Below are 13,311 nucleotides of genomic sequence, written 5' to 3'. Positions count from 1 at the left end.
CAATAGCCAGCGTGAGGACCCACTTTTTCCATCCCAAATGCCATCAGGATATTTGCATTGTAGTTGGGGGCTGTTCTTGAAGGATCTTCAGTCCTTCTACGGGGTATGATTAAAAAACCAGGGATGAAAACATAAAATAAAAAAGAAAATGAAGGTCTTATTGCCTTCAGGCTCTTCCTGAAGAAACTCTCTATTCACTTCCCATGTGCTACTCTAACACATGATATTTTTCCAGCTCACTGGTATTTCATAAACACCATTTGTTGTCATGTGGTTAAATTAAAACTGAGGATATCAAACATCAAACAGTATGTTAATGTCAAGTATGCTTGAATAAATAGTAAGAGTTCAACTGAATGGAATATGTGGATTGCTAGCTAATTAAGCAAGAAGCAGGTGTGAAAAAAATCTAATTTAGGCAATTTTTTATAATTAATAATGTTTACTTGTAGTACCCTTCTAATGGGGCTCTAGTTTAGCCTCTTGTGAATTGCTGAGTTTACTCCAGTATTTTAAAATTATAATTGAATGGAGAATTTTACCAGCTATCAGGTTGCCTTCACAGCAGAGGAATCGCTGCCCAGCATAGAAGGTTCCTCACAGTACTTTGTAGCCATAGGATTAATGAGCAAATTAGCCTAGCAAATTAAAGCTTAAAACACACACAGCCGTGTCCCTACACCTGAATGTTCTCCTAAGCCCTCCCCGCCCGTGCGTGCTTGAATAGGGACATGTGTGAACCTAGATGGACCAGCTTGAATGAGGTGCTGTATTCAAAAAAAAAAAAAAAAAAAAAAAAAAAAAAGGAAATTGGGTTGTGAAGGTTTCAGCGAATGTCTGCAAAGCACCGTGACAGAGAACATTCTGCTACAAATAGAAATGAAAATACTAAGATCATATCTGAACTGTCCAGGCCAATTGCACACAACCAATCAATTAATCCAAGAATAAATGTAGGCTTGCTTTTCTTTCCAAGAAACCAAGTGGAAGCCGAGGAGGAGAACACAGCCACAGATGTGCAAACAGACCTGGACTATTTCATGGACGTGACATATCTACTGCATTTAATTAAAAGAAGAATGTCTGAGAACAATGTATCCTTCTCAATCTGGGGCCGAGGGACCAAAACAAGACTGGATTAGATAGGGCAACTGCAGTCTCCAGAGACCAGCCCCCTCTAATGGGAGCGCCACATGTTTGATATGTAGGGAAGTAAGTGGGTGTCCTGGACATAGTCCACTATTCATCACACCACAGCCCTGTTCATTCCCATAGAGGAGCCTCAAAACCATGAAACCATATGTAGAATATTAAAAATCATTTAACGTTAACATGCGCATTTTGAAGGCATGCACTCTGGACAAGGCTGCAGTCCAAAGGAGCCCTGGAAAAATCCCCAGACAAGAAGATAATGGCTCTAAAGGCAAACTGGGTTTTCTGCACAGATGTGTACGTATTACACACACACACACACACACACACACACACACACACACACACACACACACACACACACACACGAGATGTCAAAGAAATTCACACCTCCTCTCTGCAATGCTGTCTTTTATCACTGTTTTCCTTACCAATTCCTATATCGAGGCCAGCATCAATAATTGATGGGACTATATACCTAGGGTATCAGCACATTAATTTATAATTAAAGATGAGAAACACCAGTTCTCCTACCGCCAATCATTTGGTATTAAAGAATATGCAGAGATATTTACATATAAACATATATACAACAGATATAAATCATGTCTCAGGGTCGACAACCTTCCTATATTTTCATATTCCTTTCATTGCCACAGAATTAATCACAGCCCTGCCCTACCCACACGAAATTCTATTTCCCATCAGAGCGATGTTTACTTGGCTTTACTTTGCTGGAACTCTGAGCGCTCATTCAGTCTATAAAGATTTAGTGCAACATACTTTGTTAAGCAACATTAGAAGCACTCCCTGATAGATCTCGACGTATACCACATTGCTTCTCTGTAGCATCTCTGTGCTTTTGATCCCCAGCTAGTCCTCTCACAAAGACTATGCAGAGTTCAGCTCCACCATGCACAGAAATGCTGACAAGTTTGGAGGCAGAGAGTTCTGTTTGTTCTCTCGGTTGCCAGAAATAATATAGGAGGAGAAAAGTGAATGCAAGAAACTTAAGCATGCGCCCGGGGAGGGATCAGACTTCATCAGCTTTCAGCACAGATACCAGATACCAGAAATGGCACCAACCTCAACTGAAGCTTGAGGTTCCAAGTAAAGACACAGGACAACTGCTATAAAGGCCACCAGTGGACACTAGTGCCACTGCTGTAGGAGACTCCACCCCACCTACAAACTCATCTGAGGACCCCAGAGTCTACTTTTGTACAGGCTGTGCCTCTCCCCGAAGAAGTCCTATGAACAAGATATATAGTCACCTGGGGCATCAATCTGTGATCACTTCCAAGGGGGCATAAGCAAGGTATTTGTGCTCTTGGTTACACCAACTATGGTGGCTCATATACTCTGCATGTGGCTCACCTCTCTCAGGGACAGATGACTGTGGAAAAGGGTCTCCTCCTTAACTGATCAACAGTCGGCTTGCAACAGAGCTGGGTAGGAAATTAATGAGGAAAAAGAGGGTAACTGGGCAGATTCCATCTGAGCTACAGAAGTTAATCCATCCCTGACAAGTATGGCTGATTCTCCAAAGAAAAGATGGCGTTGGCTCAAGGTCTGGACCTCAGGGACAGCAATGCTCTTCTAAGCCAGGGAGGAGAGCTATGAGGGTTCTAGGAACTCATGTGTTCCACGGAGTCGCTCACTGCTGCTCCTGACCACGGGGAGATACAGAAAGGAAGAGGAATGTATGACCACATGGTTTAGGGAGCAGCTTCCTTCCTGCTGCCCCTACCCTATCTGAGACCTGAAGGAATCACTTCTGCTATGACATTGCCCTGGTCTGCAATCTCGAAAGGAGTAACAACACAGCTAGACAGTTGGGGTTCCTAGAAGGTAAATGAAGTTTGAGAGGACCGTGTTACTTCCAAGAGGGTTTTCATCTGGTAAATAGAAGGCAGGGACTTCTTGGCTGTCTTTATATGCAAGGTGGGAGTCCTTTCTCAAAATTCCAATGAGGAGTTGGCTTGGCTGTCTCCTCCCTGAGTTCTTGAGAAAAGACTAGTTCTCTTTTGCTCCCTCTTATTGCTTCAGACTTCTTGACATTTGGCTGAGCACGGCATCCCTGAAGCAAGTCGGATGGGTGATGGAAACTCTTCCTCCACAAGCCAGTCAGTCAACATGCTGGAGTGGACAAGAGGAGAAGACCAGGGGAGATCCTATACAGGCAGCAAGCCCTGGGACCTTCCTGCCACAGCTGCCAGGTAACTTTCTCTGTAGATTGCCATTAGATTCCCTGCCCAAACACCAACCTTGAATATATGGAACTCCTGAAGCCTGTGTCAAAAAAATGGCGGTGGTGGGGTGTAGGGGTGAGGCAGTGGGAGGTGAGAATCCCAGTGTATACATCTGCAGTAGATGAGAAGGAAACTAATAAATAAATTCCTCATCTGTCATAAAAAATTGCAGATGGATCTGTGTATTGGGGAGGTCAAATTTGCAGTTAATGGAGCGCACAGCTAAGGGTGAGCTGGCATCACATGGAGGCTGAAGAGGAAACACTGATACATGTTTGTTACATCATTGTTAAAGACAGAAGAGAGGCAAGAGCTTCGGAAGTCTTCAGTTAGCAAAGATAAAGAGAAAAGAGCTCTTTTTGGGGGGGGATACTGGGGACTAGGGGGTGCTGTTCTTAATGGTAAAAACAGACTAGGGTCCTTATACAGTCTTATACAGTCTCCATGAGACCCAGCAAAGATCAACTGTTGAAACATTGACTGTTGGGACTGTATCGCTCTGGGAGTTAGGATGCCTGGGTCAAGTTCACGTTTCTGTACTTATTAATGGGGGCAAATTCCTTAGCCTTTCTCAGTCTTGGTACCTGCGATATGAAGATGAAATAGGAAATGGTGCCTCAGTTTAGTGGCAGAGTGTGGCTTATCACGTGCGAGGTTCTGTGTTCTGTCCCCAGCACCACAAAACAACAAAAGCAGAAAGGTAAAACGAGGTGGCCCACAGCCAAGGAAAGCACTTAACGGTACCTTCTACACAAGCAAGTACACACGTTCTGTGCCCACACTCAGCATGCACTTAAAGTACACAGCGAAGTTGGTAGAATCAGGATGAAAACTCTGAAAAGGTGACAAAGCAGAGGCTGCAGCTGCTAGTATTTCTCGATGTTAGTGGGCTGTCGAATGAAGTCTGGTGCTCTTGCTGGCTACGATCTATAAACTATAATCTCAGTGGTTCACGGTTACACCTCCATTCCTGGAGTTCTCTTCCCAAAGAAATTATGTTTGTACACTAATGGTCATAGGACCTATATTCATGATGGTTGAGACATGGAAGTGTCTACAAACAGAAGAAGAAAGCATCATATAGCTACACAATAGAATACCAGTTACCCTTTAAAGGGGAGACATTTTTTTTGATGTGCTATTAGATAGATGAAGTCTAAGGATATTATGCTAAGTAAAATATGCCTTGAATGACAAAAATTGAATGTCCCCAGTTATATGGAGCATCTGGAGAAGTTAAACTCATAGGCACATGATATGAGATGGCTACCCAAAGTTAATAGGAGTTATTGATTGATGGGTACAATGTCCTAGTTTTTTAAGATGAAGAGGTTCTGGAGATGGGTGGTACCATTAACTGCATAATCATGCACTTAACAGGTTTATGTGTTTTATCACAATTTTTTAAATTTAAACTTAAGCTGACAAGAAATGAAATAATACAATTAAAAGAAACTGGAAAGATGGCCCAGTGGTCACGGGCATGAATGGCTCTTGCACAGGACCTGGCTGGGTTCGCTTCCCAGCATCCACTGGAAGCTCAACTATCCATAATTCCAATTCCAAACAGATCTGATGCACTCTTCCAGCCTCTACAAGCACTGCACACACATAGTGCACATACATACATGCAAGCAAAACACTCACACACATAAAATAAAAACAAGTCTCTATGAATAAATAAGTAGATAACATAAAAATAAGAATCTCAAAGAATCACACACACAAAGATACATTTCAAGTAGGAATTAACTGCCACTGATCTCAAGAATCCCCTGTAGCAGAGATTCCTCTTCTTCAGCTATCCCCCAAGTCATCCCTTAGAGTGAAAGGCACCATCACAAAAGATGTCTATTAAGAGCATCTATTACAGAAAGCCGGTGAGTTCCTCCCTGCCTGTGCATAGGTTGCTCTCTAATGTCTGAACTCTCTTTCTCATTGTGGAGCACAAATTAGGAGGAGGCATTAAAAAAAAAGTTCTCCAGGCTCTGTGGAGTAGAAATAGAGACCCTGAAATCAATCACCTGCTCTGAACACAGAGACAACAGAGGCGACTGCCTCGATAGGCTGGCTTCCCTGTGCTTCTGAGAACAGAGAACGGAGCTGTGGCTCTAGCTCCGGGCCTGGACTCTGGCATCTAGCAAGAAATGCAGTACCAGCATACATTAGCATCTGTTCTCAAAGGATTGCTTTTATTTGTTCTTTGGAGGCTTGAGGCAGGTGTTAGGACAGGGTCTCATGGCGCCCAACTGGCCTTGAGTTCCCTACATAGTTGAGGATGGCTTTGAAGTGTGGGTCCTCCAGCTTTTAAACCTCTCAAGTGCTGGGGTTATAGATTTGCACGCCCACACTTGGTATATACAGTGCTGGGAATTGAACCCAGGTCCTCTCCGGCATGCTAAATGCTGAACTGCGTATCAGTCTCCAGGAAGAACTTCTCTTTGGAGACAAGCAGAGCAGAAAACATGGTGCAGTCACAATGCGTTTGCTCAGCCAGAACATCTCCAGGGTGTGGCAAGTTCGTGTACCTTCTCTGATCAAGAACTTTTCTTGCCCACAAGTCTCTTTTGAGGTGAGTTGGTTGAAAACACAGGTTTGGGGGACCAGATGGAGCTTAGTTGCTGGGCAACCACAGCAAGGAATTCCATCTCTCCTGGCACTAATTTCCTCGTCCATCTATAAACTGGAGGGTGAAAACATTACCTGTTTCTCGGGGTTGTGGTAAGCGTCCACGGGCTGATGTGTTAAGCAGAGCTTACTTTGGGGGCTAATACACAGAAAATGTTGGCCACTATTATTTATTATTCTCACAACAGGACTTAGGAAAAGATTTTTATGAGTCCTGGAATCAACAAGGAAGTGGCCACACAGAGAGATGGCAAAATAACACAGCCCTTTTCATGCCATTGCTTCTTCAGACTCCTGACCTGCTTAGGAAAGGAAGACCCCCCCCACACACACACATCACACAGGCATACACACACACACACACACACACACACACACACACACACACACACACACAGAGCCCAGAGGCAGATGTAAACCGTAGAGCTAGCTGAGATGTAAACCGTAGACCTCTGTGGTCTCCTGATAAACCTGAAAGCTACCTCTGGATTGGCTGTGGAGTCTCCCATCCTGGAGTGATACCCAAGAAGGCATGCGTGCATGTCTGTTCCCTGCTCCTCCATTCACTCCGACAGGAGCCTTCATCCGCTCCGCCTTCTGGGAGTGCCTGTCGGTCTCCGAGCCTGGCTCGGAAGCAGGTGTGGGCATATTTTAAGCTCCAGCAAATAACTTTAATTGAGCTCTCCTTGGACATATGAACCCACAGAGTGATTTTTTTTCCTCTTCTAATAAAAAAAGACCCACAACAAACCAGATGGGTCTCAGTCCCTCCCAGACACTACCCCTCCCCTTTCCCTGGGCTTTCCTAATAAACCTTCACTCTAAAGAAATCACCCGTCTTCAAGTGGGTATATTATTTGGTGGCACAAGTTACCCTTCCTGCCTCTGCCAGCAGATACCTGGATCGGAAGACTGTAAGGCACAGAAATGAGGCCTGATAGTTCTGGCCTGGCTTGGTGCTTACATTCTTACTGATCTGGAACTTTCTATGGCGCACTCTTTCCCTGGGCCTGCTTCCCTGTCCTTGCTCCCAACCAACTCCCCTTGGATTTGTAAGTGCTACCTCCTATCGATCTCACCTCAAAGAAAGCCTTCTAGAGGGAACTTCACAACGGTTCTGGCTGTCATGCCCTCAGCATCTCCATAGAATCCCCTCTACCCAAAGCCAGGTTTAGTCCTTGCCAAGGTGTGCAGGAAAAGTGACGAAAATGGAGCTGAGCTCCCCGTCACCAGAATAAAGCTCTTCAGAAAGACACCATGGCAGGCAAAGGACAATGTGAATGGATTCCAGACTTCCCTCCCCAGGAAAAAAAAATTAAAAAGACCTCAAGAATCGCCCAGGGCCTGAATAGAGCGACATTCTGGCTTCTGACTTATGAGCACTGAGTTATTGGTAGGAGGGTCCAAAAGGAGTCGTTTACAACAGAAATTATTGCAGGCAAATGTTGGTTGGTATATTAAATCACTCACTAATATTGATGGGTTAATGCCTGTCACATTTACTTAAGGGTCATGGAGAAAGGGGGAGCTTTATCTCTGGCCTGTTACCCCTAAATATAATGATAGATACACCTTTGTGTGCTCTTTCTTTTTCCTCGAGCAAAGCCTGCTGTATTATTTATGGTTTTCTGAGTCACCGGCTGCAGCCTGCATCTGGATCTTAAAAGGGTGATTTGCAAATACACAAAAACCAGGGCACCCGTCTAGTATGCTGGTGGGATTCTGTTCGCCCGGCTCCCAGCGGCCCCCTCGGAGGACCCTGGGCTGAGAGCACCACCGGGCGCCTCAGGCTGCCGGGGCCAGATGGCGAGGCCGTATTGTTCCCTTTCTGGTGATAGTCCTACTGTGGCAAATAAAGTTGAATCAAAAGGTTAGAGCTCTGCGAGGGGATGACGGGGGCTGGCTCCAGCTGACAAGGCTGAAGAGCCCCAGCAGAGTATGTGGATGGGCACAACGCTGGTCCCCAGGAACGCAAAATGGGCCCCCCACCCCCCGGCTGCCAAAAGGGCCTTGGTATACTCAGGAGCAGAGATATCAGTAAGCATACCTTGGGTCTCCACTGGGAGCAGCCATCTCTGGCTTGCCCAAACCAACCATAAGTTGTGGGGTGGGGTATGAGGGTTTGGTGGCATTTGAGAAAGTGGTTTGGGGGTGGAGGTGGGGTAAAATGATCCGGCTCTGAGTTGAATCCCATGCGAGATCACACATGTATTGCTGGGATGCTGTGCATGATGAGCGTGTGTGGTTCTCCCTGAAGGTGAGAACTGAGACCCACAATACCAACACAGGGAGGCGATATTTGACACAAAAACAAGTTATTGCCATGAACACTGCTTCCAGGGCACAGTGTTGAACATTGGTGTTTGTTTATGCATCACTGTGTAGTAGTTCTGGATGCCCCGGAGTTCCCTATGAAGATTAAGCTGGCCTCAAACTCACCGAGATCCACTTCCCGGTGCATTAAAAGTGTGCGCCACCACTCTGGACTTGAGCATCCCTTTTTAAAACGTCGTCCTACATTCTGTTCAAGTGGCTTTGCATTGCCACCTGCCTGTGCAGCCCAGGTGCTTGCGCTTGCCACGCCCCTTCCACTGGCCACGCCCCTTCCACCCAGGCTGGTAATACACTTGCTTCCTGCTTTGTGATCTTTTTAAATCAAGTCTCCAGAGCTCAGCCTTTACCCCAGAGGCAGCTGTTTCCAGGCCTGGAGCACTCGGGTGTCCGCAGAGCACTTGTTATTTACACAGGGGAGCAAGGCTGACTTTCCGTGCCAATTGATCTCAGGTAAATAAGAACGTGCACAGACTTTTAAAAAATAAATAAAAGGTAAACAGTAAGATACGTATCTGGGGATTTTAAAATTAGAGAATCTATCCTTTTAACTAAATACCTTTCTTGGCCCTTCCTGGCTGCCACCCCACATCCGGCATTACTTCTACCCTTTTCCACTGCTTTTAGGCCTCGTTCCTGCTGCCATATTTACCAGAAAGACTCTTCCTTCTACCAAAGTAAGCTAGTGGGAATACGCTTTCCAAAGTGACTTAGAAATAGTGGTGTTTCCAAATGTTTATAAAACTGTAAACGAGACTAGTTTTTCTAGATGTCAACCACATTTCATGGAAACGTGATTTAAAAAAAAAAATCTTTTTAAACAACTTTGAATGTATTCCCACCCTGAGATCTGTCTTCTCAATGCATTTTAGTACTAATAAAAGGGTTTTGTTTTTGTTTTGTTTTGTTTTGTTTTGTTTTGTTTTGTTTTGTTTTACAGGGTGTCATGTAGCCGGGTTGGCCTCCAACTCACTGTGTAGCTGAGAAATGACCTAGAACTCCTAATTCTCCTGCCTCTGCCTCCCCAGTGCCAGGATTACAGGTGTGTGCCACTGGAGCGAGGGAGTGTGGCTTTTTTTTTTCTAGTTTTGTTCTGTAAGAAGTGATTAGAAGGCTTTGAGCCATTTCCAAAGGTAAGGCCTGAGCTTCGGTGCTCAGCAGTTCAAACAGAAATACAAGATTTGAAAATTCTAACCCCCAAATAAGGATTTAGAGTAGGAAGAAGCAACTCAGGCCAAACTAACAAACTGTTTCTTACACATGAGGTCACTAATGTGACATGTCCCAACTACGGAATGGGCAAAAGCCAGGCGAGGAGCCAGGTCTCTGGAACTCTAACTCAATGCTCTGGCCAGCTCCTCCTATCAATTTCCTGTCAGCCCAGTGATGACCTGAGATTCAGTGACCTCCTTCTAAGGCCTGAGGCTCTCCAGGAGTCTTGAGAAAAGGGATGGAGCCCAGGGTAGTCCCTGCTCTTGCTATAACTGAGACTGTGGCTAGAGAAATATTCTTGCTTTCAAAGGAAAACTTTCCACAGTCCACATACCTGTTTGGGAAAATTCCATTTGGATCTGAGATAGTGCCTGGAGCCAGAAACAGAGTTTAAAGAGAAAAAAAATCTTAGTTTGAACTTTCACTGGACTGTGGATCAAACACACAACAGGAAATTAGAATTTCGTTATTCAACTAAGTGATGCAACACACACAATTCAATCTTTCTTCTCCTTTTAGATTCTGACAATGCGCAGAGCTATTCATGACACAAAAAGTAGAACTCACACTGAAAAACATCTTGAGCCTCCACTCTCCTCACACCTCCTTATCCTCACCCCCCCTACACCAGCACACACATGCACAAGCATATATGCATATACATCATATGCATGTACACATATATATATACATGCATATACATATACACACATGCACACACATTCACACACACACACATTCACACACACACTGCACCATCGTAGCTGGCAAAACACAGTTTTCCAATAACTGCATTTTTGTGACATTCGTACATTCTGAGGCCCAGGGAGACCCTTCCCGTTCTCCACACTCAGCACTTTGAGGGCTGTGGAGGTCAAGACGCCAGTATTCCCAGCAGATCCCGACTAGTTCATCCAGAACAATCAAACTACCGGCTGCTCCACCCCTCTCATTACGGAGCTGACATCAGTATCTCAAATCAGCTCAAATCAGCATCACCTTCGCTGTTGTTATTTTTCCAGGACAACCACAAAGCCCAAACAGCACACCAACTGGAGAGACTGCACAGTGAAATGGTTCTGCTCTGAATCCCTCCTGCAGCACTGCACACACAGGTAGAGAAAATGCAATGAGCCTGCACGTAGCCCTCAGAAGCCTGGGAGAGCATGGGAGCTCTGAGCAGAGCTGGAGATCACATCTTCTGCTCAAGGCTGGGAGCCGGGGCTACAGGGGGAAAAATAAAAGCAGCACCACAGGCTTCAACTTTGCATTGCAGTTTGCCTTGGCTTCCCTTTGCGTGAGATGTAGCTGATGAAGAATTAGAGGCCTCAGGAAAACATGCCACGAACACATAATGCCTGTGGCAAGCAGTGTCTGACCCATTCTCTCTGCAGAAAGTCAGATGCAAATTATCCTGATTAAATAATATGACAGGGTTAAATAGACACCTACACACTTGTAAGTTGAGTTATACCTGCACTCTAGGTCGTTAGTATGCAGCTGCTACACACGGACTATCAAATGAATACTTAAATAGGAAAACTCTTTATTTTGCAACTTGCAAATGTTTGCTGTAGGGAATTTTTTTTAGATATATATTTAATTATGTGTATGATGTGTGTCTGTGTGTAGGTGTACGCACGGAAGTGCAGGCTCACACAGAAACCATAGGTGTTATTCCTCCCAGACCTAGAGTTACAGGCAGTTAGTTATGAGTCTCCTGTCATGAGTGCTGGGAACCAAACTTGGGTTCCCTTGCAAGAACATTACACAGAAGCTCTAAGTTGCTGAGCCATCTTTCCAGCCCATAAGTGTCCTTATGATGTGAGAGTCTAAGAGCTTCTCTTTCCCGCCTAAGCCGAAACTGCGAGGTTAGGTCAAATGCCGTGTTTAGTTTCCCAAGCAACACTGAAATCAAACAAAAGTCTTCATATCTACGGAAACTGGATAGAGGTATCCTGAGCTGTCAAAACTGGCATTATGTGTGAACTTACTGAGTACACCCATTAAAAATTAGGACCGAATCTGAAATTCTACTTAAGCAAAGCTGGAGACTCATAATTTGAGCTCTGACTCTGTACAGCTGCCAAAGGAAAGTTAATTTTTTTTTATCTAAGGGGTGAACAGCTGCAGTCAAAATTACCCTGTCATATCCATCTTTATAAGCGTCTCCCAGAGAATCCAGAGGAACAGCGAACACTTCCGACAGGATCCCTGTTTTAGTGTGATTCGGAGAGATGATCATGGTCTCAGTTTCGGGGTCTCCTTCAACATAAATATTAATGAATCCAACCACATAAAGACTCTTCCTCTGATGAAAATTAAAAATTCAGCTCTTGCATCATAGCTTTTCATGAAGAAGAATTAAGACGCCTTCATTAGTTTTAAAGGATGTGGTTAAAATTAATAAATCATTATCGAATCTAAATCTCAAAAAACCACTTGTAATCTTTTTTTCTGTGTTCTTAAATGCAATTTAATGGAGACACTTTAGGTTTTGTCTGTTTGGCAACAGGTCCAAGACACAGTTGTGAAGCACAGCTCAATAGTTAAGCTTTCTAACTTCCATAATATTTGGCAGTTCCCTATAGAACTCAAACTACCTTTCTCTGTCTTCAGAATCCCTCATAATGTTCTGTACAAAACCTTAGAAAAATGATACCATGCTGGGGTTAGCTGCCAAAAGACAATATATTTCAAATGAAGACTCCTACTATTTGGAAACTATTTCCTGTTCTTTCTTTTCTCTACTTATTTGTTAACCTGATAGTGTTTCCAGGATTTGGAAGGTTCAGATATTTTGTATTCTAGTGACATTAGGGGCTTCCTGGGGGGGGGGGGCGGGGGGGAATGGAGAATCAACTTACTTTCTCTAGGCTGAATCTCCCTCAGTGTTCAAGGTCTTTTAAACCTTCTAAGTAAACATGAATATGCATCTATTAGTGGCACTTGTGTTGTTGGGGTTGGGGGGGGGGGTGGAGAGACAGAGAGACAGAAAGAGATCAGCCTTTCCTGTGTAAATATGAACTCCTAAGCCTCTAAATGATTTGCCAAACTGAATCGAATAATAAAGGGTTTAAACTTTGCCATTTGGGGGTTAATGTGAAAGGCTTGTCAACATCAGATTGTTTAGACATTAAAAGGAACGCGCTGTGCGCCTCCTTCAAACCCCTGCTCACTGGCGTTGCAGCTCCCAGCGAATTTACCCAGCTGTAAGTGATTCCAGATGCGCAGCAGTGACAAGCTTCAGTCTCAGGGTAGTTATTCATTTCACATTAAAATCTCGTGTTCCCAGGTCTGAGCTGTTATCTGACTGAGATCAGATTAGGGAATGCAACAAGCAGGCATTTCTAACCCAGACCCTGGCCTCCTTCTCTGGCCTGGAACTCTGGGAGGTGCAGACTGATTATAAGACAGTGGTTCTAAGCTGTGTCGTTTAACCCACACCGAATACCCCCCACCCCCAGCAGGCAGGGACCTGACCACATACTTGCACATAAGCTATCTCTGTTCAATTCTGGAGAGCTCAGTACATCACAGCCTGCCCGAGCCTAAGTCCTCAATGGGACACAAGCAAGGGCCTGCGATTTTGTGATTCAGGTGTGCGGTACCCCACATGCAGAAGGGTGCTTGCTACACTCATGGTAAATGGTGAGTGATTCACTAAGCCTATGCGTTCTTTTCATTCTGTCTCCTGTCCTGAGCTGTATCTGGACCTTGATAGACACTGCAAGTA

At 44.6% G+C, this 13,311-nt stretch overlaps 1 protein-coding gene and 1 long non-coding RNA gene across 4 annotated transcripts in view; one reads left to right on the top strand and one right to left on the bottom strand.

The window, feature by feature from the left end:
- The window catches only part of Ebf2 (early B cell factor 2), a 197,661-nt gene that overhangs the window by 114,058 nt on the left and 70,292 nt on the right, over nucleotides 1–13,311 (bottom strand). The window lies entirely within an intron of this gene.
- Nucleotides 2,184–12,023, top strand: Gm6878 (predicted gene 6878). Its single transcript, NR_165040.1, has 4 exons — nucleotides 2,184–2,470; nucleotides 3,202–3,371; nucleotides 5,826–5,976; nucleotides 10,598–12,023. It is a non-coding gene; the product is annotated as a predicted gene 6878 (long non-coding RNA).

Source organism: Mus musculus, chromosome 14 (assembly GCF_000001635.26).
Source record: "Mus musculus strain C57BL/6J chromosome 14, GRCm38.p6 C57BL/6J".
NCBI lineage: Eukaryota > Metazoa > Chordata > Mammalia > Rodentia > Muridae > Mus > Mus musculus.
Note: the sequence above shows the minus strand (reverse complement) of the source record. Positions and strands in the feature narration are given on the sequence as shown.